Below are 17,689 nucleotides of genomic sequence, written 5' to 3'. Positions count from 1 at the left end.
TTCTTTCGTAACTGAAAGTGATTTCGAAAGTTTAAGTTGTTCGCTGATTTCCCGCGTCAAGAACCAAGCCCAACAAAAGTGACCCTCGGGGCAATTATTATTTATCGCTTGGCCAGAAGATCATCTCGGAGTCTGTGAGAGGGGTGCGGTTAATTCTAAAGGTGTTTTATTCCAATTCTGGGTAATCAGTCTAATTTAGATGACAGTACTGTTTTTCTATTCGGATTTATAATTTAATTAGTAATAACGAAAACGTACGATGCATCAAAAATTCACCTAGCGGATCTGGATGAGGAAGATAGAAAGAAATTTCATCAAAGCTCATCGATTTTGTTAGGAACGGTTTGAGAAAAAAAGAGTCAGGTTTATAGATCAGAATAAAGAAGATTTATCTGCAGGATAAAGAAGATCATGAATGATTACCGTGAGGTATAATCATATAGGAAGATTGTGTCATCATGATGACGATTCTTTAGATCGATTGGAAAAAGGAGAATGATGGTACAGATCATCTAGGATGTAAAGATGATCGTGATAATGATTACCATATGGTAATATGTTGGTAATATTGTCATCGTTCGCGTTCTATAAATAAGATGAAGAAAGATGATGATAGGAAGTATAATAGAATGAAAGTAACATGGAAGTGGAGTGTAGAAGTCGAAGAAGAGGATTTTCAGCGTGGGTGTCGTTCGGTGGGCGTCGCGTCTGCTTCGTCGAGAGTACCAGTACTGACCTCTGACCCATCTCCTCTGACTCTCTTTATTTCTCTTTTTCCCTCTCTTCCTCTCTCTCTCTCTCTCTCTCTTTCTTTCTCTTTTTTCCTTCTCTCTTTTTCTTATCACATTTCTTGTCCTCGTCTTTCACCTCTTGAAGATCCCTGCAAGAGGTGAAAGACGAGGACAAGAAATGGGATAAGAAAAAGAGAGAAGGAAAAAAGAGAGAGAGAGAGAGAGACCCCAGCATCCTCACCTTAATCACGCATGCAGATGCGAAAGCGCGAACACATTTAAACACTGAAACCAATCCTTGATATGTGTTGTATAAAATCCTGCGGGGTAGAGGTAAATACCAAGGGTGGAAGAAGGGCAGAGAAGAGAGAGGACCTTTGGGTACCGCGCGTGCAATTATCCTACGCGTGCGTGGGCGATCTTCTTTCCAGCGCCACCTTCACCTCCTTCTGCGTCATCATCCACCGTTTATCTCTTCTATTGCCCCTTTACCTTCTCTCTTTTTCTCTCTCTCTCTCACTTGAATCGTGATACGTCACTGACGTCCTGTACCGTCTAGGCCCGAAAGCATTACATAATGTAAATTTTATTTCCTGACACCTCTCAACCTTCGACCTTCTTGAGAAAACGTCGCTTCATTGTTGGCGCTTTTCCGCATGAATGAAATTCGTCAGGGACTGTTTTCTAATGTATCGTTTATTGACCCCTACGCATTTCCTGTATACATCTTCTCCTATATGGTAGATTTTTGAAAAAATCATAATTGGTATATTAAAGTAACTATGACCCCGCACGCACGTTAAGAGAATCGGAAACAGTACTTAATTTTCACTTACTAAAAAAGAAAGATGGTTTCCAAAAAAATTAGTATTGCAAGATACATTGTTTACCTCTCTATGAAGTCTTATTAAGTACTGAACAGTTGCCAAAGTTACTTCTATAAAAAGATACAAAACACGAATGATTATTTTAATAACAAATTTTCATATAGTTTTGACGTTTCGACACAAATTGTAATACTAAAAAACACGTGTCTAGTAAAAAAATTGAAATGCTGTGGAAGTCAGATCAAAATAAAATCTAATTTCTACTCCTTGAAATCGTAATTGGGTTGAAAACGAGTTGCAAATATAAGATTTGTATTCGAATCGCATCGTTTGTGTCGATTAGCAACAGCAGCGCCACTTGGCGCTAAATTCAAACGAAAAAATAAAAACAAGGTCGCAGTGTTATTTTTTTTTTAAATTTGAAGAGTTATAATGAGAGCATAACAAAAGAATTGAGGCGAAAGAAAAAAAGTGATGGGAAGGAAAAAAAAATAGTGACTGAAAAGAAAAAGAGGACAAGCGACTGAATACGACTCTATCTCTCTGAAGTGAGGTAAGATTTAAATTGACAACAATGAAACGATTTATGATCAAAGGGGATATGGGAATTATTAACTTCAGGATCAAATCAAGATAAGGAATCATAGTGCAAAATAGAGATAGGCCTTGGGTTTTATAAACGTCCATGATAATTCAGATTTGCATGCTAACGTCAACATTCGACAATATAAAGTTAAATACATTTTATACAAAACAAAAAGTATAATAGAAACTTTTAGTAAAGACAATATGCGCCGTGAATTTTGCCTATTTTTTACAAATTAAAAAATTTACAAGTTTACACATTTACGAATTGACAAATTTGCAATTTAATTTATCTCATCAAAATTGAATTAGTAAAAATGTTTACTAATTTGAAAAAGTAACTGACTTTTTGTTTTTCAATTAGTAAATTTTACTAATAAATATAGTAATTTCTACTAATTTGTCAAATAAATATTTACTTGAACCAAATAATTGTTATTTAAATCAATAAAATTGTATTTATTACTGCAAATACAGAAATTATTGATTCAAATACAATTTAATTTACTTCTATATAACAATTATTTGATTCGAGTAAAGATTCATTTGATAGTAGACAAGTAATCGGTTATTTAAATTCAATAATTTTTTATCAAAAAAATTTAATAAAAAATAAAATTGAATTTTACTATATAATTATTCTACAAAAAAATTAATAATTAATTAGTTACTTAATTCTACACAATTTTCTATTTAATTTATAGTAGAATTTCTCTAAATTAATTTTATTAAATTTCTACACGAATTCTAATAAACAATAAATTATGTCAATAAATGAATGAAAGTAAAAAAATATTAACTTTACATAATATCACAAAAAAAATCCGTAATGATACTTTCTCAATAAAAAATTTATTCCACAAAATTGTTAATTAAAAATATTTAAAAAATTCAGATTTTCGAACATTTGTATTCTGAAACCTTTTTAAAATTCAATAGTAAGGTAAATATTTCTAAAAATTCTCACTCTGCTTTTAATATTCAATTATTATCTAAAATTTTAACTGAAATACAATTTTAAATCAATTTTTATTAAAAAATTCTGGTAGAATTTAATTCAAAATTTTTAAGAATAATTACATTTTTCGAGGAATTCGATTAAAATGATATTAAAAACAAGACTTTCTCATTTTTTATGAGAATGTAATAATTGAAATTCTGCAATGGGTTTTATTATTTATAAATATAATTGAATTTTGCAAAGAATTTCATTAACATTCTTGAAAATAATGGAATTTTTAAGATGATTATTTTTATTTATAAAAATAATTGAATTTTGAAAAGAATTTTATTAAAATTCCTGAAAATAATTAAATTTTGTAAAAAAATTTTGCTACTATTTGTAAAAATAATTGAAATCTCAACGAGAGTTTTTAGAAATATTTTGAAAATAATTTTATTTCTGCGAAACATTTTATTACTTTTGAAAGTAATTCAAATTCTTGTGATGAATATAATTTAAAGAAAGAAAGAAGAAAAAAGAATTTTATGAAAATTCCTGAAAATAATTGAATTGTTTGACAAGAATTTTGTTATTTATGAAAATAATTGAATTTTTCCAAGGATTTTGCTATTTATAAAGATAATTGAAATCTTGACGAGAATTTAAAAAAAAATTTAGAAAATAATTGAATTTCTGCGAAGAATTTTATTATTTTTGAAAATAATTGAATTTTGTAATTAATTTTATTAAAATTCTTGAAAATAATTGAATTCTTTGACAAGAATTTTGTTATTTATGAAAATAATTGAATTTTTCCAAGGATTTTGCTATTTATAAAGATAATTGAAATCTTGACGAGAATTTAAAAAAAAAATTTGAAAAATAATTGAATTTCTGCGAAGAATTTTATTATTTTTGAAAATAATGGAATTTTTAAGATGATTATTTTTATTTATAAAAATAATTGAATTTTGAAAAGAATTTTATTGAAATTCATGAAAATAATTAAATTTTGCAGATAAATTTTGTTATTTGTAAAAGTAATTGAAATCTCAACAAGGTTTTTTAAAAATTTTTTGAAAAATAATTGAATTTCTGCGAAACATTTTATTACTTTTTGAAAGTAATTAAATTCTTGTGATATAAATATAATTAAATTTTACAAAGAATTTTATTAAAATTCCTGAAGATTATTGAATTCTTGATAAAAATTTTATTATTTATAAAAGTAATTAATTTTTGCCAAGAATTTTATTAAAATTTTTAAAAATAATTAAATTTTGGAAAAAATTGTAAATATTTCTAAAGATAATTGAATTTTTGACTATAGAATATTTAAAAGTTTTGAACATAATTAAATTTCTACGAAGGATTTTAAAATTTTTATCGAATTTTATATTTTAAATCTTTCAGTTTTTGTCTAACAACTAATTTTATATTTTAAATTAATTTTAATAATTAATTAGAATATAGAAACTTTAGGAAAAATGGTGCTTTGATTTCTCCACCTGAGAACGCCAAGGTCACCACCAGGTGTCAGAAAAAATTTCTTTCGTTTTAGTTATAAAATGAATAATAGTAAGAAATATTATTAATAAATAAATTGTAAATAATTTCTATTAATGGATAAAAGAAAAACTGAAGTGTGTGAAAAAAAGATTAAAAAAAAGATTATCATATAGTTTATACAAAATATGTGTTGTAACATTGCCCTTGGACCCAGAGAAATGGTATTTTCCTCTGGATGTAATTAATTAACAATATTTTGACATCTTTTCTTTAATTATTAATTAATTAACATAATTCCCATATTAAATTTCTCACAGGAAGAATATCTACTATTTGTGTTTATTAGGAATATTTTTCGAGTATATAAACATAGAACTACGAATATAAAGAAAAAGTAGATCTCTGAATAGAGATAGAGAATTAGAAGGTGGAATTTGGAAGGAGAAAAATTTTTGGTTATGTTGGCCCAGGTTTGGGAAGTAATTTGTCCTGCGACCACCTTGGGGAATGTTTTAAATGAATTGCATGAGGGGAAGCCAGGCGGGAGGATTTTATCGGTGCGACATCTTGTACGGGAATGCGGGCCCAACAGGAATAAGAGATCCCAGAGACTGGAGGATCGAAAGTCAAAGGAACGAATACTTACCTCCCAGAGTTGGTTTATTGCTCAATCCGCGCTCTCGCCTAATGGATTCGTTTCCATCGAACCCTTGTTCCTATCTAACTATCTACCAACTTTATCGACAATTCATAAACTTCTTTTCTTCTCCTTCAACAATTTTTTTTTATAATAAATAAAATAGTAACAGTTAGCAACAGCAGCGCCATTTGGCGGTAAATTTAAATTTACTATTACGAGAAAAAAATAGATCAATCGCGAACAAAAGAAATTTATGTAAAAATCAAAAAGTGGAGAGAAACCGTTAAAAAAAGGGCAGATGCATATATAATCTACCGACAAAACTCTTTTTGGACCGCATGGACATTTTTTTCAGAAAAATACCTTTTAAATCTCGAGAAACAGACAATAGCGACAGTAATTTTCTCAAATCGGCTTTCCATGGAATTGAGAAGTTTTATTCGGAGAAAAAAAGTGTGGAGTCATTCACCATTTTACACCTTTTTTTTCTTCTTCTTCTTCTCGAAAAAAAGAAGGAGGGATTTTTATTTTTTATCGCGACGAGGAGATCTAAACAGAAATATTTCTCATCTCTCGCCGATTAGGTGATGTATAATATGGCTACTTTCTTGGACCAAAAGGAATTTGTACTTCTTTGGATCAAGACGGAGACGGACAGCTTCCGGAAGCATCAGAGATATATTGTCAAAGATTAAGCGCGAACCTCTCACGGCAATTTGACATCATCTCGTAAATAACTTCACAAAAAAAAAAAAAAAGATAGTGACACTCAAAAGTTTTCTTAGGTATACTAATATATCCTCTAAAGTTAGTTAATTGACTCTCGGCAGTTTTGAATAAATACCATGTTTCTAGTTTTCTCTTTTGACACCTAAGGAGATTTTTATTATTCGAACAAATTTACTTGCTGGGACAATTTTGAAAAATGTTCTCCTCACTATAACTTATTTATCTGATTAGATTTTTTTTCTGACACATTTCTTTTTTTTTTAATGAAGATGTATACAAATGTTTGACACGACGAAAGAATTCTTATCAAGTACATAACCATTGATCTGATTAATAAAAAAGGTTTAGTCTTTTACTTTTCTTAGTCTCTTTTTAGTCTCTTTTAAAGACAGAAGTTTACAATTACCATGGGGATCATTAAAAAAAGTTTTTAATTTATAAAATTTATAAAAAAAATAATAAAAATTTATTTTAAATTCGAAAGCATCATTATATAATTTTGTGAATAAATTACAAGTATAGAATTTTAAGTCTGATGAATATAAATTATAAAGTAGAAGCAGGTCTCTCGAATGTTGAAACTCAATCATGTAAATGTCCCCTCGTGTACATTAATGCGCAAAAAAGATGAAAAAAAAAAAAAAAAGTTCCATAGGAAAATATCAACGCATATAGTATATTCTTTGAGCAAAGCGTTTTGTCAGACGAATGGAAGTAAATACAGATGTTCGTATGCATGGTCTTGACGATATTAATTATGGGGGGACATTAAGGGGGTGTCGCAGTATCTCTCGAAGAAGAGTCATGGCACCGCCTCCAAATGGTACGAGTTTGTCGCGACTAGCGAACTTATGGGGAACTAAAAGGGTACCCCCTTATTATCTACAAAATATATTCATACCTGAATAGGTGTATAACTGCTGTTTGCAAAAACAATATTCAAATTATCCCATGGAGTATAATTATTTATATTTGTCATATCCTGATAAGGAAAAATTGAAAATTTATTAATTTATAAATATTTACAATTAGATTTTTAATACATTAATTTGAATCTTAAAAAAAAATTAAATTAAAATTTTTGTTTTCATACTGAATTTTGAGAAAATAGTTCCACTCCTGGGTATAGAGAAAGCTTTTTTTTAACCTTAATTTTTTTCAAGTTTAATAATATTTTTTAACCGATATTAATTTTATTAAATTTTTTAATGCTAATGCGTGGTAAAAATAATTTAGTAAGTACTTACAGAGTAATTTTGTTTATTTCTAGTATTAATATTATTTATGTATTTAAATAAAATTATTTAGAAATCTCTATTCAGATTTAATATTTAGATAAATAATATTTTATTTATTATTATTTATTTATTTTTTGTGAATCTTTTTTATATTTAAAAGAATTTGTTTCTTGATCATGTAAAAAATATTAATTGTTATATTGCTAATTATTAATATTATAATTATTATTAATATTAATTGTATTTTAGAATTGAACTTATATCTTCTTTTAATACAAATAAGTGAACAATTCTTTTTATCGATTTTTTCATAGTTTTTTTTATCCATTTTTCTAACTATAAGATTATTTAAACTGATAATAATAAATAAAACTTTTCTTTTTAAATTACAATGTTTCTACTAAACGTTAGACTTACAATAATTTAATAAAATTAATCTTGGTTAAAAAATAACGAAAATAAAAGCTATCAATTTAGTGGTTTTTAAATCTTTTTATACGGTTTTTTGAATTTAAATATTTTAAATAAGCGCGCGGTTTTTCCTATACCAATGAGAAATTTGTTGTAGCGCTTGCGCAGTTGCTTCCGATGACGGTAGTTGGCATCTCTTGGAAATGATGAAAAGGAACTCAAAACCATAAATAAAAATATATTTAATTGATAATAGTCAAGTAGTAATCGGTTGAATCAAATAAATTTTTTTCAGTATAAAATGTAGAAAATAAGCTTTGAAATTTTCGACAAAAAATAATTTCATATTAGTGCCACTCTTGTGTCGTAGGGAATATTTTTTCTCTAAATTGGCACCACTGTCATCAATTTCGTCTTTTCCCGCGTAAAAAGTCAATCGCGCCGACTGCGCCGAAGCAGTGAATACATTCTGCTCAGACGGTTTGTTGACATTGTTAGGTTACAGTTACAGCAAAAATTCCGAAACTTATTATTTGTTCTTAGTTGATAGAAAGTGGCAAGTGAATTTCATAACGATTAATTTAATTGTACGTAATTTTCTCTACTTTTTTTGTAACAAATCGATTCTATTTGAGAAAATACTAATCATTTGGTGTTGTTACAGGTGCGGATGAATTCTACAATTACTCTTCGAAGCCGAGACGATCATCATTTTGGAAGGAGTTTCATTGTCGCGTATAATATATTTCCAGTGAGTAATAAATGGACAAGAGGTCAACTAAATGGTGAGTTTTTTTTATTGAATTACTTAATTTACTTATGTGACGCTCTTCACGGTTAAAGGAACTTTTCGCGACAAAGAATTATAGGTTATAATAATGATGATTTAATCGATTACTCCATGTCAATTATAGATTATGTTTTGAAAAGTTTTTCCTTTATTCTTTATTATTATTCATTTTTAATTATCTAAAGTCGAAAACAATTTTTTTTAACAATTATATAAGGTTGACAATTAAAAATTACTTAATAAACAAAGTAGTTAGTAAAATTTGTCTTTTACCTTAGGTAATTAAAAATGAATCTTAAATCAAGCAGAAACTTTTCTAAACTTAACCTATAAAAATAAATTCGCTCTCTATATTTAAATGAGTAAAAATGTTTACTAACTTGAATTAGTGACTGACTTTTTGCTTTTGAATTAGTAAATTTTACTAATAAATAGTAGAAAATACTGTTTATTAGTAAAATTTACAAATTCAAAAAAAAATATATATATACTAATAAATTTTCTTGTTTCTACTAATTTATTATAGTATTTTTTTAAATCTCTCTTAATTTCGTTGAGAAATTCCTCTTTAAAATGTTAAAGCTCTTAATTTCTCAACGAAATTAAGAGAAATTTTGAAAAATAAGAAAATAAATGGAAAGTTCACTTAGTTCTCTTTTAAATTAGTAGTCTGTAATTTATTATTAATAAATCCTTTTTTCATAGAATAAAATTCACTTAAAAAATACTAAAATTTTAATTTTAAATCAATTAAATTAGAAATATAAAAAACTTAGATTTAATAAATATTTTTAAACTAAAATTCTTCTAAAATTATTTAAATTGTTTAATATATACTTAATTATTTAATATATTAACAAATTGAATTTTGAAGCAATTGTTACAAATGATTGCAGAAATTAAATTATTTTCAGAAGTAGTAAAATTCTTCTCAGAAATTCAATTATTTTCAAAAATAATAAAACTCAATGCTGAATTTCAATTATTCTTAATACAATTTTAATGGAATTCGTCGAAAAAAGTTATTATTCTTAAGAATTTTATTAAAATTTATGAAAGAAATTTAATTATTTCAATAATCTTTGATACAATTTATTTATAAGAATTTAAGTATTATTTACATTTTTAATTTAATTTCCTTAAATAAAATTATTTTAAAAAATTTTTAAATTAAAATTTTCCTCCGAAATTGAATTATTTTCAAAATTTAAAATTAAATTCTTGGCAGAATTTCAATTATTTTTAATACAATTTTCATCAAATTTCTCGAAAAATGCAATTATTCTTAAAAATTTTATTATAAATTGTCAAGAGAATTCAATTCAATTAAAGTTCTCATAAAAATTACAATTATCTTTAGAAATAATTAAATTCGTCTCAAAATTCAATTATTTTCAAAAAATTTAATAAAATTCTTGGCAAAATTCAATTATTTTTAGAAATAATTAAATTCTTCTCTGAAATTCAAATATTTTCATAAAATTTAAAATAAAATTCTTGGCAAAATTCAATTATTTTTAGAAATAATTAAATTCTTCTCAAAATTCAATTATTTTCAAAAAATTGAATAAAATTCTTGTCAAAATTCAATTATTTTTATAAATAATTAAATTCTTCTCTGAAATTCAATTATTTTCAAAAAATTTAATAAAATTCTTGTCAAAATTCAATTATTTTTAGAAATAATTAAATTCTTCTCAAAATTCAATTATTTTCAAAAAATTTAATAAAATTCTTGTCAAAATTCAATTATTTTTATAAATAATTAAATTCTTCTCTGAAATTCAATTATTTTCAAAAAATTTAATAAAATTCTTGTCAAAATTCAATTATTTTCAAAAAATTTAATACAATTCTTGGCAAAATTCAATTATTTTCATAAAAAGTATAATTTATTCTTAGCAAGAATTCAATAATTTGAGGGAATTTTAATAAAATTCTTGGTAACATTTAATTATATTCAGATTTCAGATTTCTTAAATAAAATTATTTTCATAAATTTTGATGAAATTCTTTGCAAAAATCGTTTAAAAATTTACAAAAATTCTCTTCAAAATTTCAATTATCATTATAAATAATAAAATTTTCCTCCGAAATTCAGTTATTTTCAAAACTTTTAATAAAATTCTTGGCAGAATTTCAATTATTTTTAATATAATTTTCATCAAATTTCTCGAAAACTGCAATTATTATTCTTGAAAATTTCATTAAAAATTGTCAAGAGAATTCAATTATTGAGAAATTTTTTGATAAAATTCTTTAATGAAAATTCAATTTTAAGAAACATTCCATTGTTTAATAAAATATTTACTTTTATAGTTAAATAATTGAATTCTTGTAAAGAATTTTCTAATAAATATTGATTTAAAAATGAATTTAAAATTAAAATCTTTGAAAAATTTGAACTTTTCATACTTTTAATTTTAAAATAATTGACTTAAAGGAGAATTTTTGTTGAAAATTCTAGAAATGAATAATCTTAATGATGAAAATAAAATCTTGATTTCTATTAAAAAAAAATAATTATTAAATATTTATTTAAAAATGAAGTTATTGATGTTTTTGAATAATTTTCGTTTTAAAAACCTGGAAAAATTCCGTTTTTTAATCTGAAAAAGTCAGGGAACTTGAAAAGAGCAAAAGCATGTCAACCCTGCATAATTATTATAGTTTGAATTCAGGAGTTATAACCGCAACTTTATGCTTTTCCACTAAGAACCTAACACACAGTTTTGTCCAATGTTATCAAATTGAGACAAAAAGTATCAAAATGTTGCGAAGCAACGTTTTGATTCGTTTTTTGTTTTTGTCTCAATTTGATATCCTGGGACAAAACTGTGTTGTATGGAGTAAAATATAAGGAATAAGAACAACAGGGGTAAAATTGAATAATTCGCTGTTTAGAAAATTAGGAAATAAATATTTGTTGGAATTTCATTAAGAGTTGCTAATAAGGTGGGAGTAGTGAGTGAACCCACTGTGCGCGTGGGTGAAGATGATTTTTTTTTTGTTTTTTTTTTGCTTTTTCTCGTGGTTTGAAGTCTTCGGTGGTACGTTCGATGACCGTGTTGTGACGACGCGAGACTTACGTATATGGTAATAATGTGACATGGTTGTCGGTCGCGCGTCGTCGGATCCCACCAGGAGGGCTTGCCTTACGGTGAGGCCCATCAGGCCCCCTGTGATGCCCATGGAGTCTCGGGTCTGGCACGCGGCACACCCCCGTGCTAACTTGCTCGACGAAATGCGGACCCATAACTGTTGAATTCCCATGGTACTTTTCTTTTAATCTTTTCTATATATACATACATATATATACCCTCCATATTGCTAAAGGAGCGACGAGCGACCAGTCACCGCATTTGCCGCTGTAGCCACGCACGTAATACAACTCCTACGACCAAGTTCTTACCTGCGACTCCTACACCCTACCACTAAAAAACCAAGTCCTATAATCACCTATACTACCGCCTAACTCTCAGCATCCGACTCGCCATTAAAGAGACACGGATATTTCATCTGCCCAGTCATCGCATATTTTGATTTCTCCCCCGTCATTCTGACCGCGGCGTGGTGCGGTGCGCATTCAGCCAGAAAAAAGAATCCTTTTTCCTCTTTCTTATATTAAAGAATTTTCAAAAAAGGGCTCTCTCGGGTGTAATATGACTATTTTTGCTACGACTCATTCTTTTCGTGAAGGGTACATGAAATTTTATTTTCTATTAGTATTTTCTGATGATAAGTTTATGTGAATGATTGTTTTTCTCCGTTGATCAAACATATTTAATACAGGGCTCGAACTAGGTCCATAAATCTCGTAAAGGTCCGTAAAAGGCAGTTTTAAAAAAAAAAGGTCCGTAAAGTCCGTAATTTGATTAAGAAAAAACGAAAAGTTTGTAAATTGTACGATATAATTTGGAGAATTTTAGACAAATTACAAAAGATTGAAGAAATTCAATTATTTTCATTAAAAGTAATGATATCCTTCGCAAAAAATTTAATTATGCTCAAAATTTTTTTAAATTCTCGTCAAAATTTCAATTATTTTCAAAAATAAATAAAATTCTTGTCAAGAATTCAATTATTTTTCAAAATTTTAGTAAAATTCTTGGCAAAATTCAATTACTTTTAGAAATAATTCAATTCTTCTCTAAAATTCAATTATTTTCAAAAAATTTAATTAAATTCTTGTCAAAATTCAATTATTTTTAGAAATACTTAAAGTCTTCTTTGAAATTCAATTATTTTCAAAAAATTAAATGAAATTCTTGGCAAAATTCAATTATTTTCATAAATAATAAAATTCTTGTCAAGAATTCAATTATTTTTCAAAACTTCAATAAAATTCTTGTCAAGAATTTAATTATTTTCCAAAATTTTAATAAAATTCTTGGCAAAATTCAATTATTTTTATAAATAATAAAATTCTTGTCAGAAATTCAATTATTTTCCAAAAAAAAAAAAATTAAATTTGTCACAACAATTTTAATCATACTTTCAAAAGCAATAAAATTCATCGCAGAAATTCAATTATTTTCAAAAAAATTTTAAAAACCATCGTTGAGATTTCAATTATTTTTACAAATAGTAGCAACATTTTTCTACAAAATTTAATTATTTTTGGGAAGTCTAATAAAATTCTTTACAAAATTCAATTATTTTTATAAATAAAAATATTCATCTCTAAAATTCAATTATTTTCAAAAATTTTTTTAATTCTCGTCAAAATTTCAATTATTTTCATAAATAATAAAATTTTTGTCAGAAATTTAATTATTTTCCAAAATTTAAATAAAATTCTTGGCAAAATTCAATTATTATCATAGATAATAAAATTCTTGTCAAGAATTTAATTATTTTCCAAACTTTCAATAAAATTCTTAGCAAAATTCAATTATTTTCATAAATAATAAAATTCTTGGTAAAATTAAATTATATTCATCACAAGAATTCAATTATTTTAAAAAGCAATAAAATTCTTCAAAGAAATTTAATTATTTTTATTATTATTATTTTTAAAAATTAAGAAATGCAATAATTTTTTGGAATTTTAATAAAATTCTTTATAAAATTAAATTATTTTCAAAAATTTAAATAAAAATCTTTGCAAAATTTCAATTATTTTTAAAAGTTTCCCGATATTCAATGATATTATTTAATATCTACTTATTTTAATCAAATTTTCCAAATGAATTCAATTATTTAAAAAAATTTAATAAAATTCTACGCAAACCTTTAATTCTTTTCATAAAATAATTTAAATTTTACAGTAATTAATTAACTCATTGCAGAATTTCAATTATTTTCAATACAATTTTAATCAAATTCCTCGAAAAATGTAATTATTCTTAAAAATTTTTAATTTAATTAGTAGAATTTTTTAATGAAAATTGATTTGAAAATGGATTTTAATTAAAATTTTAGATAAAAATTGAATATAAAAAGCATTATAGCTCAAATTTTTATAAATAATTGAATTTTGAAAAGATTTCAAATTAAAATCTTTGAAAATCTAAATTTTTCATATTGTTAACTAACAATTCTGTGGAATTAATTGTTTTGACAAAGTTTTATTGCGGATTTTTTTTTTTTGAAATTATTTTTAGTTTCTAATTTTTAATATAAATTTAATTGAAGAATTTGCGAATAATTAAAATTTTGTAAAATTTAATTGTAAACAAATGAATTTGAAAGTTCTCAAAGAACTTTTTCAAAAATCATTAAAAATAATGCATTTGTAAAAGTATTTTAATTAAAAACATATACGAAACAATTATTTTCTAAAATTTTCACTAAAATTAATTTTTAAATTAATTTTCATTAATAATTTCTACTAGAATTGAATTAAAAATTTTTAAGAATAATTACATTTTTCGAGGAATTTGATTAAAATTAAATTAAAAATAATTGAAATTCTGCAATGTAAGTTTCATTATTTAAGATGAAAAAAATTTTTTTAATGTGTAACTTAGTAATTAATATAATACAGTAATAATTATTTTATTTAGTAATAATTATTATAATAACACTTAAAGAACAACAAAAGAAAAAAAATGAAATTACAAAGAAATAGAATACATCCCAAAGAAAAATAATTAACATTGGAGTATCAATAAACAGTTACCAATAATAGTAATATAAAAAAAAACTCACAAGTTCTTTTTGAACAAAAAACAATCTTTTACAAAAAAATCTGCTGAATTAAAAATAAAATAAATAAGTAAACTAATTATAATAAATGGGTAAAAAAAGAAAAAAAAATTCTCTCCAGCGGGGAATCGAACCCCGGTCTCCCGCGTGACAGGCGGGGATACTGACCACTATACTACTGAAGACGTTGAAATTATCTCCCACTAAAAGTGCAGATAGCTTGAGCGATGATGACGTCATAGATAAAAAGTGCTTTCAACTGAAAAACGTGTATTTAAATTCCTATTACGTATCATAACTCTATTTTAATTTAAATATTAATATTAATAAAGGATATTAAATGCAGTTAAAAAATTATTTCACTTTTTTTTGTATACTCATTCAGTACGCTCTAAATCTATAGCAGTGACTACGCATAAAATAGTTAATAGAAATAATGTAGTTAATGCAATCAGATTTTGTAGTTGTTTTTGTAATTTAACTATCACAGTTTTCTTGAAAGTATCAAATTGATACTAAAGTGAATCAAATTGATGCCAAACATTTGGTATAGTACTTTTTTTATTAACTGAACAATTGTTTTTTAACTACATCAAAAATAGTAAAATCAACTACAGAAATATTGTTAACTTAATTAAAAAATTAATTAATTTGACTACTTTTTAACTCAACTACATAATGGTGTTTGTATTTTTTGACTAAATTTTTTTCATTGAATTGAAAATTACTAATTCAGACTTAGAGAGTACTAAAAAAATTGCCAAAAAATCTTCGACTACCATTTGATTTATATACTTTATCCGAAAATAATACTGCCGCATATTTCCGAAAGAAAAAAAACCCACTCCCACTCCATGTATATTTATCATCTTAAGGGATTTCTGCCTATCTCAGAAAAGCAGTTTTAAAAAAATAAAAGCGATGATTCGTTTAAGATAAAGAAATTACCAGATTATCGAATAAACAGATAAAAGGTGCTAATACTGTTTGTTGTGGGTATATATACACACATATACAATGAAAAACGAAAAGCAAACCTTTGGTGGGACCATCAATAAAATTAGATAAATCATTGGTCATTTACTTAGGTTTACCACTCCGGTATCGTTTTGGTAGACTGGAAATATAAGCAAAGAATAATATAAGAAATGAGATAGTAAGAAAGTGAAAAAGAGAAGGAGAAAAAGAAGAAGAAGAAGAAGAAGAAGAAGAAGAAGAAGAAGAGGAAAGAAGGTGGGTGTCCGTTAGGTGTTAGGTGCATATACAACACGTGCGAGGGCAGGTAACGGCCTCCAGGTAAAGAAATCATAGTGTGGTATGGTGGGTCGGTGTAAGATAAAGTTTACTGCCGGGTATAAGGGATGCGACGCGGGCGGCTTGTTATCACGTCGATGATCTGCGACATTTAAACAAAACTCTCACAAATGCCATGCCGCTATAGATAAAGCGACACCTTCCTTCAGTATAAACACAAGAGACTTATTTGCTACCTCCATAGAGTACCTGCTTCTTCATTCAAATCATTTTCCTTGTGTTTCAATTCTACATTTCCCATGTGTGTTGAAACAAAGAAATTATTGCATTCAATCGAAAATAGGAGTCGTCTATAAACCACGTGGACAAATTTTTATCAAATTTTGACCCCCCTCCTCTTCACCCATCGTGGACTTTTGATACCCCCTCCCCTCTCGTAACTGTCCACATAGATTATTTTTGGGAGAAATTAATGTTTATGAAAGACAGGCCTACTAAAAGAAGACTCATCTATAAAAACCTATTTACTAAAAAAAACCTATTTACTATTTACTAAAAACTATTTACTATTTACTAAAAACTATTTACTATTAACTAAAAAACTATTTACTCATCGCAGGATTTCAATTATTTTCAAAAATTTAGAAAAAACCTCCTCCAATTTTCAATTATTTATAATTTATATAAATAATATAATTCTTCTCCAAAAATCAATTATTTGCAAAATTTTAATAAAAATTTTTATCAAAAGTTCAATTATTTTTATGAATATTAAAATTCTTCCCCGAAGTTCAATTATTTTCAAAAATTAGAATACAAACCCCGTCTAAATTCCAATTATTTTTATAAATAATATATTTTTTCTCCAAAAATCAATTATTTGCAAAATTTAAATAAAAATCTCGTCAAAATTTCAATTATTTTTTATAAATAATAAAATTTTTCTCCAAAAATCAAATATTTTCAAAAATAAAAAAAAATCCCACAGAAATTCAATTATTTAAAACAGAATTTTCTTCATACTTTTTGCAAAAAATCAATTACATCTCCACCCTTTGGTAAAAAATCAAAAATTATTAAAAATTATCAAAAATTCAAAAATCGGATTTTCTTAAAATTCAACATTTTTTCTACTGTTTTGTGGCATTTAGCTTCATTATTTTTGTGCTCTTTAAAAATACTTTACTTATTCAATAGTCTTCACTTCTTGGTAAAAAATCTGAAATTATCAAAAATTAGCAAAAATTCAAAAAACCGAAATTTTTAAAATTTAACATTTTTTCTTCTCTTTTGTGGCATTTAGCTTTATAATTTTTGTGCTTTTGAAAAATACTTTACTTATACAATAGTCTCCACTTTTTGGTAAAAAATCTGAAATTATCAAAAATTCGAAAAAATTCAAAAATCCGATTTTCTTAAAATTCAACATTTTTTCTTCTCTTTTGTGGCATTTAGCATCATTATTTTTGTGCTCTTAAAAAATACTTTACTTATTCAATTGTCTCTACTTTTTGGTAAAAAAACTAAAATTATCAAAAATTCAAAAAACCGAATTTCTTAAAATTCAACATTTTTTCTTCTCTTTTTTGCTATTTAGCTTCATTATTTTTGTGCTCTTTAAAAATACTTTACTTATAAGTACAATAGTCTCCACTTTTTGGTAAAAAATCTGAAATTATCAAAAATTCGAAAAAATTCAAAAAACCGAATTTCTTAAAATTCAACATTTTTTCTTCTCTTTTGTGGCATTAAGCTTCATTATTTTTGTGCTCTTTAAAAATACTTTAATTATTCCATAGTCTCCACTTTTTGGTAAAAAATCTAAAATTATCAAAAATTCGAAAAAATTCAAAAATCCGAATTTCTTAAAATTCAACATTTT

The 17,689-nt window shown here is 25.5% G+C and overlaps 1 non-coding gene across 1 annotated transcript; it reads right to left on the bottom strand.

The window, feature by feature from the left end:
- Positions 1–14,666: 14,666 nt before the first annotated feature.
- On the bottom strand, positions 14,667–14,738 carry Trnad-guc. The gene has a single exon. It is a non-coding gene; the product is annotated as a tRNA-Asp (tRNA).
- Positions 14,739–17,689: the final 2,951 nt, after the last annotated feature.

The sequence above is a fragment of the Leptopilina heterotoma genome, unplaced genomic scaffold (assembly GCF_015476425.1).
Source record: "Leptopilina heterotoma isolate Lh14 unplaced genomic scaffold, ASM1547642v1 Lhet_287, whole genome shotgun sequence".
NCBI classification, from domain to species: Eukaryota; Metazoa; Arthropoda; class Insecta; order Hymenoptera; family Figitidae; genus Leptopilina; species Leptopilina heterotoma.
Note: the sequence above shows the minus strand (reverse complement) of the source record. Positions and strands in the feature narration are given on the sequence as shown.